A 13,562-nucleotide genomic window follows, 5' to 3' on the forward strand; every position below is an offset into this window, starting at 1 on the left:
AGATGGGCGGAGAGAGGAGGTGCTGGCGCTTCCATCAAGACAGCGCCGAGGCAGTCTGCTCCCCATACCTCCACCTTGCTATGCTACTGTTTGCCCCCCCCCTCCCTGATATTCAGCCATCAGCGGTGAACATTTTGCTGTCTGCTGGGCCCTGTCGGTAGTGAATGTGCTTTTGTTTTTAAAGCTGAATAACACATAGCCAATTAAGTCAGTATTGAGCCCTTGACTGCATAAGCCAACCTCTTAAAGACTAGACTGCTATTTTTGGGGGGGCCCAATTTAAGAGGTTCACTTATGCAGTGACTGCCCCTGGAATGCCCACAAGTTATCTGCTTTTGAATTTTTGTAGGCGTTGTTAGGTGCCTTCATTTTTATAAACTGCTTTTTAATTGGTTTTTAATCGGTGCCGTCAATTACTGCGCCAATTAAACTGATTAAGTTAGGCGGCAGTAGGGCACCTACTGCCGCCCAACTAACAGTCGCACAACAAAGGAGTCGTGAGGATAAGATGTCAAGTATTCAGCCAAGGGTGTATAGTTCAAAAAAATCACTTTATTTGTAGATATGCCACAAAGGCTCAAAGACTCATAAGACCATAAGATTTGCCGCTGCTGGGTCAGACCAGTGGTTCATCGTGCCCAGCAGTCCGCTCACATGACGGCCCTTAGGTCAAAGACCACATAACATAACATTGCACTTATAGACCGCGTTACCAAAAAGTTCTACGCGGTTAACAATAGATTATAAACATTAAACATAATCGTATAGCTGAATGAGTCAGCTAGTCAGGTATTTGGAGAAAAGATAGGTTTTTAGCTGTTTTCTAAAATGTCTGAAAAAAACAGCTGTGAGCAACATGAGAAGCTGCCTAAGATGCTAAAGAGTGATTTAGGAAATTCTTGCTTTTGCAACCTTTTACAGAAGGGAACTTAAACAGAGCAGGAGTTTTTCTACTGCATTTGTGCTTAGCTATTGGAAAAACTATTATCCAGATAAGTAGGGGCTGCATCATATAAAACCTTGTAACAAAAACAGGCCAGCTTGAACAATACCTGAGCTTCCACAGGCAACCAATGCAATTTGCAATAAAATAACGTAACATGATCGTATTTCTTCAATCCGCAAATCAATCTAACTGCTGTGTTCTGTATCAATGATAATCTCAATAATTCCTTTTAGTAATTGATAAATAAGCAATATTGCAATAGTCAAGGAGACTCATCACTAATGACTGAACCAATAATTTAAAGGCTGAAAATTCAAAATGGGGTCTAATTGTTCGTAGTCTCCATACAGTAAAATAACTTTTATGTACAACAGCATCTATCTGGGTTTTCATAGTAAGATGTTGATCTAAAACGATTCCTAATCGTTGGTTGGATTGTAAAAGATGTTACGATAGTATATTGATGGAAAGTTCATGAAAAATTTTGGTAGGAGATGCTACAAAGAATTCTGTTTTATCAGAATTAAGCTTAAGTTTGAATTGCTGTATCCAAAGTTCATCCTTTCCATTATAGTCTCAATTTGAGTGGTAATCTGAGATAGAACCAAATTACATGGTAAAACTAATGTGATGTCATCAGCATAACTGAACAGTCTTATATCCAGATTGCTTAGGCACAAACCTAGTGATGAAAGGTAGACATTAAATAATGTAGGTGATAGTGGAGATCCTTGAGGCATGCCACATGGATTTCTCCAACTAGAGGAGAGTTGAGTCTGAACTCTGACTTGGTAGGATCTAGATTTCATAAATCCCTTAAACCATGAGTAGACATTGCCATGTACTCCTAAAGCGTCCAAGCAAGTTAGTAGGTTGGTGTGGTCTACCATGTCAAAGGCGCTACTCAAATCAAATTGGAGCACCAGTACACTACTGCCTTTACTTATTAAGTTATTTAAGTGATCCAGCAGTGTAGCTATCACTGTTTCAGTTTTGTACAGAGATCTAAATTCAGATTATGTATTATGAAGTAATAAATGTTGTTCTAAATATTTTGTCAATTGTATATGAACCAAGCCTTCCATAAGTTTTACAAAGAAGGGAATTGATGCAATTGGTCTATAATTAGACAGCAATGAGGTAGATTATTTAGTATTTTTAATTATCGGAGTGATGATTATATTGCCATCGTCTGAAGCAAATTTTCCCACATCCAAAGAGTCAGTTATCCACTCAAATAATTTCAATTTAAAGTGTACAGGAGCAACCATCATTAAATCTGGGGGATAAGGATCTAACCAGCAGTAAGACTGCGCATATTTTTGGAAAAGTTTAATGAAATCATGCCAATCAGGATTATCAAAGGTGGACCAACACTGATCTGCAGGAATTCCATCCTCATTTAAGTTAAAATTAAAATACGAATCTAAATAATTTGAAGAACAAGATGGATTTGAAGATCTCAAGGATAGCACCTTAAGCTAAAAAAAGTTAGCTAAATCGTCCGAAGATGGAAGGGGTAACCAAGAGGATTGCTTCTTTTTGGTAACATCAAATGTGGAATTAACTAATTGAAATAACCTTTTAACATTAGTGCTTGTAATCCCTACTTTGGCTGTATAATATGCTTTTCGTTTATTCCTTATCATTAATTTATAGATTCCAATTTCCTATCTCCATTTTACTTTATCATCAGTTAATTTTGATTTCAACGATTTTCTCTCAAGACGTCTTACTGATCATTTCATCTCTAGCAATTCAGAGTCATACCATTTTTTTGGAATCATGTGATCGTCTCTTTATTGTATGTTTGGGAGCAATTTCATCTAGACTTGTGTTGCAATTGTTTTTCCAATTTAATGGAAAATTAGTGTTATTTTCATTTGGGAAAGAATCAACTCTTTTCCAAAATTCAACTGGATCTGGTGATTTCCTAACTAATATTAGTGCCCTATTTGAATCTAGCCTTACCTGCGTATGTTCTGTTCTAGCAGGAACTTATTCAACCTTGCCTTGAATCCCTGAAGGGTGCTTTCCCTTATAACAGCCTCTTGAAGAGCGTTGCAGATTTCCACCACTCTCTGGGTGAAGAAGAACCTCCTTCCATTTGTACGGAATCTATCCCCTTTTAACTTTAGCGAGTGCCCTCTCGTTCTCTCCACCTTGGAGAGGGTGAACAATCTCTCTCTCTCTACTAAGTCAATTCCCTTCAATATCTTGAATGTTTCGATCATGTCCTCTCTCAGTCTCCTCTTTTCCAGGGAGAAGAGGCCCAGTTTCTCTAGCCTCTCATTGTACGGCAACTCGACACTGGCAGTGTTTCGGCGTCTGTGCCTTTATCAAGAGTCTGTCTTGAAAGTAGGCGTGCGAAAGCTCTGGGTCAAACGCTGGTAAATTGTAAGAAAAAACAGTATAGTAACTAGTGTCCAAAGCAGGGCTGCAGACTCTTGATAAAGGCACAGATGCCGAAACACTGCCAGTGTCGAGGTCTTTGAGCCTTTGTGGCATATCTACAAATAAAGTGATTTTTTTTTTAACTATACACCCTTGGCTGAATACTTGACATCTTATCCTCACGACTCCTTTGTTGTGTGTTCTTCTCTCATCATTGAGGCCTGTTCTTTGCTTCCAATTCAGTGCTTAACTAACAGTGCCATTTTGAGAGTCTGGGCCACAGGGCCTGATACTCATCAGGCGCTGGGCTTGGCACCGTTCGCCCGACACCAGCACTCAACCCAGATACTCAATGCCAGACTGTTTCCAGCAACCACACTGAATATCCATTTTCTTTTAGGCAGCTCTAACTTAACTAGCTAAGCGAACATTCAGGCAGGTTAAAAGTGGGCAAGGGTAGAATTGCAATTTATGTAGTCCGATTTCGTTAAACTTAGCTAGCCAAGGCTGGCCAAGTTGTGGCTAGCCACTAGCCACAAATATTCAGCACAGATAACCGACTATCTCCTGGGGAGTATTAGCCAAACGTTATATAATTAGCAGGAGCTGTTCCTGACTAGCAAAAATTAGACAGAACGTCGCTTCGTGCCCATGTTTGTGTTTCTTTCTTCATGCCTTTAGTTTATACAGCTATGCATGTCTGCCAAAGCATATGTGTTCCTTATCTCAGAATGCATGTGTCTGTGTAATGAGGGGGATTTGCGGAAGACAAGGCAGAGAAGGATGCTAATTTGCATGAAAGCTGAGCTGGCTTTCTCCATGAAAGGACTCCAAACTGCACTGATCCAATAAATAATACACAGCATGCCCTGCAGCACTGGGTATCACACTGATCCACCCTGGGCACGACAGCGCCAGGAAAGTGCCTGCTAGGCGACGAACAGTGGGATTAATAACGCATCAATTTTAATGCCCACATCCCTTTTTTTTTCTGCTTCACAAACAGCAAAGTGAATGTTTGAGGATCTCAGCGGGGGGTTAATGAGGACTCTGATTAGTTATTCAGATTTCACTGCATGATCTCAATTCATCCTAGGGGGAGGAGGGATGGGGAGAAAAAGAGCTGAAAACCTTACAGCTTCCAGAGAGGAAGAGAAACGCCGGCTCTTTTCCTACCTCCACACCTCCACTGCTGCTGCTGCTTTTTGCACTTGCACAGAGTTATCTCCTCATATGATTTTCTGTTCTCTAGTGCAAATATCCATACGGGGGCTGCAGAAATCCTTGGAGAGCGGCAGAAGATTTTATGCAAAGTTGATGGTGCATAAGCTTGCGAAAACACACTGGGGTCTTTGTTGGTCATACCTGAACGGACCTGTGTGGCCTGCAAAGCTCATCTCAAGTCACTTTTGGGTAATTCTTCCACTGGTTCGATAAAAGATTACCATATTTTCTCGCATATAACGCGCGCATTATACGTGGTTTTTACAAACCGCGCATACCCTTGCGCGCGCGTTGTACATAATTTTTTTTACATAGTTTCCCCCCCTCCCCCCCGATTCATCACCCGGAAGGAGCGCTCGCACTCCCACCCCGAAGGACCGCTCGCACCCCCACCTGAAGGACTGCTCGCACCCCCACAGCCTCCCCCCCTCCCCCATGGAGAAGCTGTCTACCTTGTTTCCGGATTCCAGCCCAGCTGCTTCCTCTGCCGGCGGTCCTGCCCCTTCTCAGAGCCCTGTGCTGCGCTGCTTCCTCTTCTGGCGGTCCCGCCCTTTCTCTAGGGCGGGACCGCCGGAAGAGGAAGCAGCGCAGCAGGGCTCAGAGAAGGGGCGGGACCGCCGGTAGAGGAAGCAGCTGGGCTCGCTGGCATCCGGAAACAAGGTAGACAGCTTCTCCATGGGGGAGGGGAGGCTGTGGGGGTGCGAGCGGTCCTTCGGGGTGGGGGTGCGAGCGGTCCTTCAGGGTGGGAGTGCGGGTGCGAGCGAGCGGTCCTTCGGGGTGGGGGTGCGAGCGGTCCTGCGGGGGGTGAATCGGACGTCGGGGGGGGGCATCAGGCTTTCAGGGTAGGGACAGGACTTCAAGGGTGAAAGGAGAGTCGGGGCGGGCGAAAAGAGAGTCGGGGTCTCCAGAGGAGAGTCGGGGCAGGCGAAAGGAGAGTCAGGCAGCACGCGCGGTATATAAAAATTTCTGTACATAAATTTGTGTTTTCCGCGCGCTATACCCGTGTACGCGTTTTACACGGGTGCGCGTTGTCTACGTGAAAATACAGTAAACAGACGGACAGAGTTCAGCTCCCTCAGTTTGATGCATTTGCTAGAAATACTGTATCAGTTTGATGCAAAATGATTTATCCAGTTAACTTTGGGAGTTTTAATTTAAATTTTCATAACCTCTTTTTTTTTTTCAAACCAGTTGACAATACAAAGAGGAACAATTCAATATAAAATCTAAACAAACACTGAAAGATCTTAATCAAGCGCTATGATCAATGACATGCAACATAGCAAATCTACAGAAGAATGCTTTTGTCGTTTCCATACAAAATAAATCCTAAATCTATCAACAAGTCAAAGACCAGCCAGCTTTCATTGCTTCAAGAGCACATATGAACGCCGTATTTCCACAGAAAACAATTCAACCTTATATTGGTGCAGAAAGAGGAGCGGGTAAAGGGTCAAATTCCTGAATCGATATTTTTACTCTTATAAAAAGTAATTTAAAAACAAAACACAGAGGAAATAATTTTACAACTAATAGGAGGAAATATTTTTTTTCACTCTAAGAATAGTTGAGCTCTGGAACTCGTTGCTAGAGGTTGTGATAACAGCGGTTAGTACAGTTCAATTTTTTTTTAAAAAAAAGTTTGGACAAGTTCCTGGAGGAAAAGCCCATAATTGCTATCGAGACAGACATGGGGGAAGCCACTGCTTGCCCTGGGACCAGTAACATGGAACGTTGCCACTCTGAGATTCCGGAATCTTTTTACTCTTTGGGATTCTAGAATGTTGCTACCAATTGGGTTTCTGCCAGGTACTTGTCACCTGGATTGACCACTGTTAGAAACAGGCTGCTGGGCAAGATGGACCATGGAACGGACCCAGTATGACAATTCTTATGATTTCATATACTGCCTTTTTGTGTACAAGTGTCTCTCAAATTTTCTCAAGCCGGGGCACACTAAAGGTAGTGGCCACGGCTTGAGGCACCCAGGAGTGCGTGGATGTCACCGTAATGACATCACGCATATGTGCGACATCATCATGTCAATGTCTGCGCATGATCAGAGCCCTCCAGATGGTCCCTGAGACGCCAGTAGGGGGTACCAGCAGGGAAGAGGCCTAGAGAGAAGGAGAGGCACTGGTGCCAGCTGATTGCCTACAGCAGTGCTTCTCAACTACTTCAAGCTAAGTACCCCCTAAGTCTAACAAATATCAACTGAGTACCCCAACCGCAGACCTCCTAGGCCCACCCAAGTACCCCCTAGGCCCACCCAAGTACCTCCTAGGCCCACCCAAGCTCTGCCTCGGATCCCATTCCCTTTACTAATTGTAATGCAATTTTTTTCCATTCATTTTTCATATATACACACAATATAGACAGCGGATATAAATTCTCAAAACTGACACATGTCAATCACTATATTGAAAATAAAATCATTTTACCTACCGGAAATCCTCTGCAGGCTGCCGTAATTAGTTTTAAAGGTGAGACTGGGAGGCCAGGGGGGGAAGCCAGAGGCACTAGAGAGAAGGGGGAAACATGCAGGCCTTTGGCAAATCGGGCAGCGCTGGCACCGTACCGCATAGGGAAGTCAGCTGGCAGGCATCTCTCTTCCTCCTCAGTGTGCCGTGGCACACTTTGAATCCCAGGAGGCACACTAGTGTGCCCCGGCACACAGTTTAAGATACACTGGTGTACAACTAAAGCAGTTTATATATTCTATGCTGGTACTTTTTTTCTCTGTCCCTAGTGGGCTCACAATCTAATTTCTTTTTTTTTTTTTTGTACTTGGGGCAATGGAGGGTGAAGTGACCTGTCCAGAGTCACAAGAAGCTGCAGTGAAAATTGAATCCAGTTCTCTGGATCTCAGACCACTGCTCTAACCCTTAGGGCTACTCCTCAGCTCCTTCAGTTATGGATACTACCAACACGGGTACTATGGTGAGACCTTAACAAGAACTGTTGCAGAACGGGACCTAGGAGTAATCATTAGTGAGGATATGAAGACTGCCAGTCAAGTGGAGAAAGCATCATCCAAGGCTAGACAAATGCTGGGTTGCATTTGTAGAAGTTTTGTCAGCCGAAAGCCCGAAGTTGTAATGCCGTTGTACAGGTCCATGGTGAGACCTCATCTGGAATATTGTGTCCAATTTTGGAGGCCACATTATCAAAAGGATGTGCTGAGAATGGAGTCTGTTCAGCGAATGGCCACTAGGATGGTCTCACGATTCAAGGATCTCCCATATGAAGAACGTCTAGGTAAGTTGCAGCTATACTCTCTCGATGAACGCAGAGAGAGGGGAGACATGATAGAGACGTTCAAATATGTTACTGGCCGTATTGAGGTAGAAGAAGACATCTTTTTCCTTACAGGACCTACGGCAACAAGAGGGCCCCCGTTAAAAATCAAGGGTGGGAGATTTCATAGTGACACTAGGAAGTATTACTTTACTGAAAGGGTGGTTGATCGTTGGAATAATCTGCCACTTCAGGTAATTGAGGCCAGCAATGTGCTCGATTTTAAGAAAAATGGGATAAGCATGTGGGTTCACTTCGAGGAAGTGCTTAGGGAGGAGGGTTCTTTGAGTGGGCAGACTTGGGCCGATGGCCCTTTTTTGCCGTCATTTTCTATGTTTCTATACAGCAGTTTCTCAACTTCTTCAAGCCAAGTACCCCCTAAGTCTAATAAATATCAACCGAGTAATCCCGCCCAGGTTCCACCCCAGACCCCACCTCCATATAAATAGTGCTAAGTGTAATGCAATTTCTTCCATCCATTTTTCATATACATATAATATAATCTTAATACATAATGGCAACCACAAAATTTTAAAAAACACAAAGCACATTGTACGTATCAGTCCTGCGAGATCATTGCGGCAGTTTCCGGCAAGAGGGACTGGGCATCCCTCCTGCCGCGATCATTGCGGGGGGGGGGGGGAGGGAGGTTGTTCCACAATTCTCTAACCGGCGCTTATGACAGACGCCGGTTAGAGAATTGTGGTTTTAGGTGAAGGACTACATTTTTGTTCAGGAATAGGGCTTAAAGATAGACCTAGTGGTGGTCTGGGCGATTAAATGCCTGAATGTACAGGTAGGCCATTCTCAAAAAATCAAACAAATATATTTTGGACTTTTTTTTTCGGAGAATGGATATTTCCCTGCTGCCTACTTTGGGCACTTAGGTAAAAAAGGGGCTTGGACACTTTTTTCGATTATGCTTCTCCACGTGTCTAAATATCTGCATTGCCATTAAGCACTAACTCAAGTCATATGGCTGTAACATACAGATTCAGAGGGGCTCCTGAAGTGCAGTAAATGTGGTTTCATTAGCCCACGTGTCTTGTAGAAAGCTCAGTCAGCCAGTAAAGAAAACCCACTACCAACTCTCTTCAAAACTGCCTGCAGCATGGCCTATAAAAACCTATAACAGCCAATACAGCAGGAACAGTTTTAACAGACAATGCTCCCACTTATTTAACAAACTTGATAACGCTGCTGCAGGCTTCTTTTACCAAATAGCAAATGAGAAACCTCTTTCAATTAAAGTTCCAAATGTTTACAAATTTGAAATCTACTAGACGGTTTCTTTTGTCTATTCAATACCAGTTGACAAAGCTGTGGAATCAACTTCCATTTAGTTTGCGTTCATGTGGGCACCTTAGATTTAGGAAGATTTTTAAATCCTTTCTGTTGTAAAATGAAGATTTATCCACAAACTAATATATACAGTAGAGTTTAGAGGGAGTATAATCTGTTTATATAATTCCTGGGCAAGTTAGTCTGGCTTCTTGTTTAATGATCCATGATCCATCCTCATCACCTTACCCTTAGACTACTGCAACTCGCTACTCTCAGGCCTTCCACTTATCCATCTCACTCCCCTCAAATCCGTCTAGAATTCAGCTGCACAACTCATATTCCAGGAGAGCTGCTATATTCACGTTACTCCTCTCCTAAAGTCACTTCTTTGGCTTCCCATCTGTTTCTGAATACAATTCAAACTCCTCTTACTGACCTACAAGTGCACTCACTCGGCTGCCCCTCACTATCTTTTTTCACTTATCTCCCCCTATGCTCCCTTTTGCGAGCTCCGCTCAGCTGGTAAGTCCCTCCAATCTGTGTCCTTCTCTTCCTCCACCAACTCCAGATTCCGCCCCTTTTACCATGCTGTGCTGTATGCTTGGAACAAGTTGCCCGAATCCCTATGGCAGGCTACATCTCAGGAAGTGTTCAAGGCCCAGTTAAAAGCCCACCTCTTCGAGAATACTTTCGGCTCTGAACTCCTCTCACCTTGGGTTCTGCATCCCCAACCCTATATGTCAAGTCTGTCTGTCTAAGTTAGATTGTAAGCTCTTCCGAGCAGGGACCGTCTATTAAATGTCAAAATGTACAGCACTGCATACGCCTTCCAGCGATATTTAAGTAATAAATAATAGTATAGCAGTAAAGGCAGAACCTGTGGCATCACCTCTAAACATATAAGCACCAGTTCAAACTTTGCTGGCTCCTTCTTCTAAGGATAAAATTTGGCCTTTTAGTGAGTTAAATGTCCCAACTGTATCCATGTATGTACTGACAATATATGCATAAGTGGAGTTATGCATTCACTATCTGCCAGAAAACATATACAGTAAAATCTTGGATTGCAAGTAACTTGGTTTGCAAGTGTTCTGCAAGACAAGCAAAACATTTGATTAAATTTAACTTGATATACAAGCAAGGACTTGCAATACAAGTACATATAGTATCTACACATCACAACTGAGCCGATGGTTCTTCTCTCTCTGACGCTATGGGAGTGTAGCGACTGTTCTAAATGAACGAGGTCTTGCAATACAAGTACGTATAGTATTTTGTATTAAAGTTTTTGGGCTGTGGAATGAATCGACTGCGTTTCCATTATTTCCTATGGGGAATTTTGCTTTGATATACGAGTGCTTTGGATTCCAAGCATGCTTCTGGAACAAATTATGTTCACAAACCAAGGTTTTACTGTACGTCACTTTCAATATCATATTGAGCCCTGGACAAGTTGAACTATACAGGTTAAAATATTTGTCAAGTCTGTCTGGTTTTTGTCATTTATGTCCCACTTAAATATTTTATACATTTTTCTCTTTTTACTCCCTCTTTTAAATTATATTGTTAACCGGCCAGATATTTGTTTTATGGTCGGGATATTAAAAACTAATAAACTTGGAAACTTGTGTATATTCATCACCACTAGCCAAATAATGAGTGATGCCAAACATACATGAGCAGTGCGACTGCTGCTTGCTCCACAGAAAGCAGAAACAGTTTTATGGTTTAAGTTAGGACAGACATTTTGCAGGCTAAAGTCAACTTGAATGTCACCAACTATCCATAACGTTAGGCAGATCTCTCATGCCACCCTTACTCCCTTTTTGATTAAGCCAGGGAAGATACAAAAGTTTGGCGGCCTAGGACACTTATATGGCTATCAGTTACTGCTATACAGATACACGTTTTTAAACATTAGGTCAGATAATTTGGTTAAACTAATGCGTGATACGATTACCTGAAAAAGGGGCTTCAGGAGTCCTCAAAGATCAGATATAGTTGTGTGCAAACATTTAGGCACTCAGGTCAAACTGTATGTTTTGATAAGAAGCTGATACAACCTCCATATTTAAACTCTGCAGTTGGCAATTTTATTTAAACACTAGTTATGGCGTTTAAATTAAATTCAGCAGTGGTAAGTGTTTTTATTAGTCGCCAATAGTATTATTCACGGCACCAGCACTGCATATCCAGGATTATGCAGTAAGCTCTCTCTTATGCAATTAACCACATAAGAGACACTGCATAAAGATAGGACCACTGAAGAAACAGGAAGTGATGTCAGCAAGGGAGGGATGCTCCAGAGAAAAGCTTGCGGGGCTGGTACAGGCAGAGTATATGAATTACTGCTGCTGCTGCTGCTGCTAGCAACACTTCAGAGGTACACTGGGGAGGGACGGGGGTATTGAGAGATACAGATGTTGGGTTACTGGCAGGGGAGAGAGAGAAAGGAAGTGAGGCAGGTCCCCATCCCCACAGTTAACCACAGGAAACCATTCCTTTGTGGACCTAAGCTAAGCATAGATGGGCCTGTGCCCACCCAGTTCTGCCCATAGCTTTACCACTGTCTGGATCTCATATCACAATACTCCATAATGATTTTTTGCAACTAAGAATCGTAAAACAATTCTGAATTAGGAGCCGATATTAAGACCGTAAGAGGGAGGCCGGCTAGCTCCTGTGTTTGGCACAGACTGCCGATATTCAATGCCAGGGTGTTTCTGGCGACCAGCATTGAATATCCGGTCTGTCTTTGGCTGATTCACACTTAGCTGGCTAAGTCAGTTTTAAGCGCTGGGCGGATAAGATATAGCAGCCAAAGGCAGATCTGCTTTTTGAGCAGCCTGATTTGGCTGATCGGCACTTAAAATTGGCGGCTATCATCCGATATAGCTAGCCAAGTTTAAGCCACTAACTACTAATGTTCAGTGGAGATATCTGAATGTCTGCTGGCCAAATGCTATTTAACTGGCTAGGAGCTGTTTCTGATCGGTTTAATAGCATTAATAATCAGGTGGAAGGACTTTCAATATATTAATGTAACTTTTTATAGTATCACTGTTGGTCCATTGCAATATTATGCATTGACTTACCAATGAGGCTGACCACTAGATTGCAGATGATCCCGACATTCAGCAAGAAGCCTAAAACAGAGAACAACATTGCACTATTAAATATTTGGCACTGACTTTCCGTTGTGGCTAGAGCTTAAGCTCAAACCCTTTGCAAAGGCTTCACATTTGCAATGAAAGGCCATGGCTACTTGTAATGGATGAGGAAGGAAAAACTAAGGTTCTGCGAGTGGTTGCACCTGCATTATGGAATAGCAACTCGTCGCCAGACACTGGATTGAAGGTGAACTACCTGACATTTAGGATTCGAGTCAAAACCTGGTTTTTTTTTTCAGTAAATTGACTCTTGAGGATATGCCTTTTCCATCATAGGCTTTTGGGAAGGCATTTAAGGCTGGATTCTACAAACGGCGGCTGCCAATCACCTGTCACTCGTGCCACGGCACCTTTTGTGGAATCGCGGCTATCTCAAACGTAGGCCCTGGAAACGTAGGCCAGGGTTTTCGAGGCCTACATTTCTAGCGCCTAAGTTTGAAATGAATCACATCTATGGTGGCACCTAAGGACATCTAAGGTCGTTTCTGGTGTTAGGCACGTCTACTTTGATCTTAGGCATCCTTAGGTGCTGCTGTAAACGTGATCTTGGGGGGGGGTGTTTAACAGCTTTGGTGCCATTTATAGAATATGGGCCTCAATTTATTTACTCATACTTGCATTTATATCCCACATATCCAAAAGTTGCTCCATGCATCGAAGAAGTACATAGTACCCATAAAACTGCACCAACACAGGACATTAATAACCCGTTACATATTATTCATGCTTTTCATAAGCACATCTAAAAATTGCCCAAATCCTTCCTTCTCTCCCTCTATCTTAGCAGGGAGGGCATTACTTTACATTAATACATTACATATTCTGCCAATATTTAGCACTTGAACTACCTGAATAAACCTGGTTGAGGGCAGGGATGGGTCCCCTGGAGAGACTTTGAGATATTTATTCTGTTTGGTTTTAGTGACTTTTTTTTTAAGATTGAATGAACTTTTCTTTTGATATTGGCGTTCCTTTCATTCTGTGGTTTGTTTTCAATAATAATGTTGACTGCTTAGGTCCTTAATTGGTAAATGTGGGATATCAAATCAATAAATAATAATACCCTAAAGAGTTCATGGCAGATTACAATAAACATTTACCCAACTGGAAGCAATCCCAGTTAAAAACATACGTCCCTGCACTAGATCATGTTATGTTAAGTCAATCAGCTTTTCTATTCCGTCTTTACCTATTCAGTTCAAGGTCGGATTGCATTACAAGAGGCTGGGTCAGTTACCCAAGAAGTT

At 42.6% G+C, this 13,562-nt stretch overlaps 1 protein-coding gene across 14 annotated transcripts in view; it reads right to left on the reverse strand.

Annotated features, from left to right (window-relative positions):
• PKNOX2 (PBX/knotted 1 homeobox 2) overlaps positions 1-13,562 on the reverse strand; it is a 424,329-nt gene that overhangs the window by 166,596 nt on the left and 244,171 nt on the right. For 10 of the 14 annotated variants that reach the window (XM_033918096.1, XM_033918094.1, XM_033918106.1 and 7 more), the window contains one exon: positions 12,241-12,291. The exons of the other annotated variants lie outside the window; for them this stretch is intronic. The gene's annotated coding sequence lies outside the window, so the exon portion shown is untranslated. The remainder of the gene's footprint in view (positions 1-12,240; positions 12,292-13,562) is intronic. 14 annotated transcript variants of the gene reach the window in all.

The sequence above is a fragment of the Geotrypetes seraphini genome, chromosome 13 (genome assembly GCF_902459505.1).
Source record: "Geotrypetes seraphini chromosome 13, aGeoSer1.1, whole genome shotgun sequence".
NCBI lineage: Eukaryota > Metazoa > Chordata > Amphibia > Gymnophiona > Dermophiidae > Geotrypetes > Geotrypetes seraphini.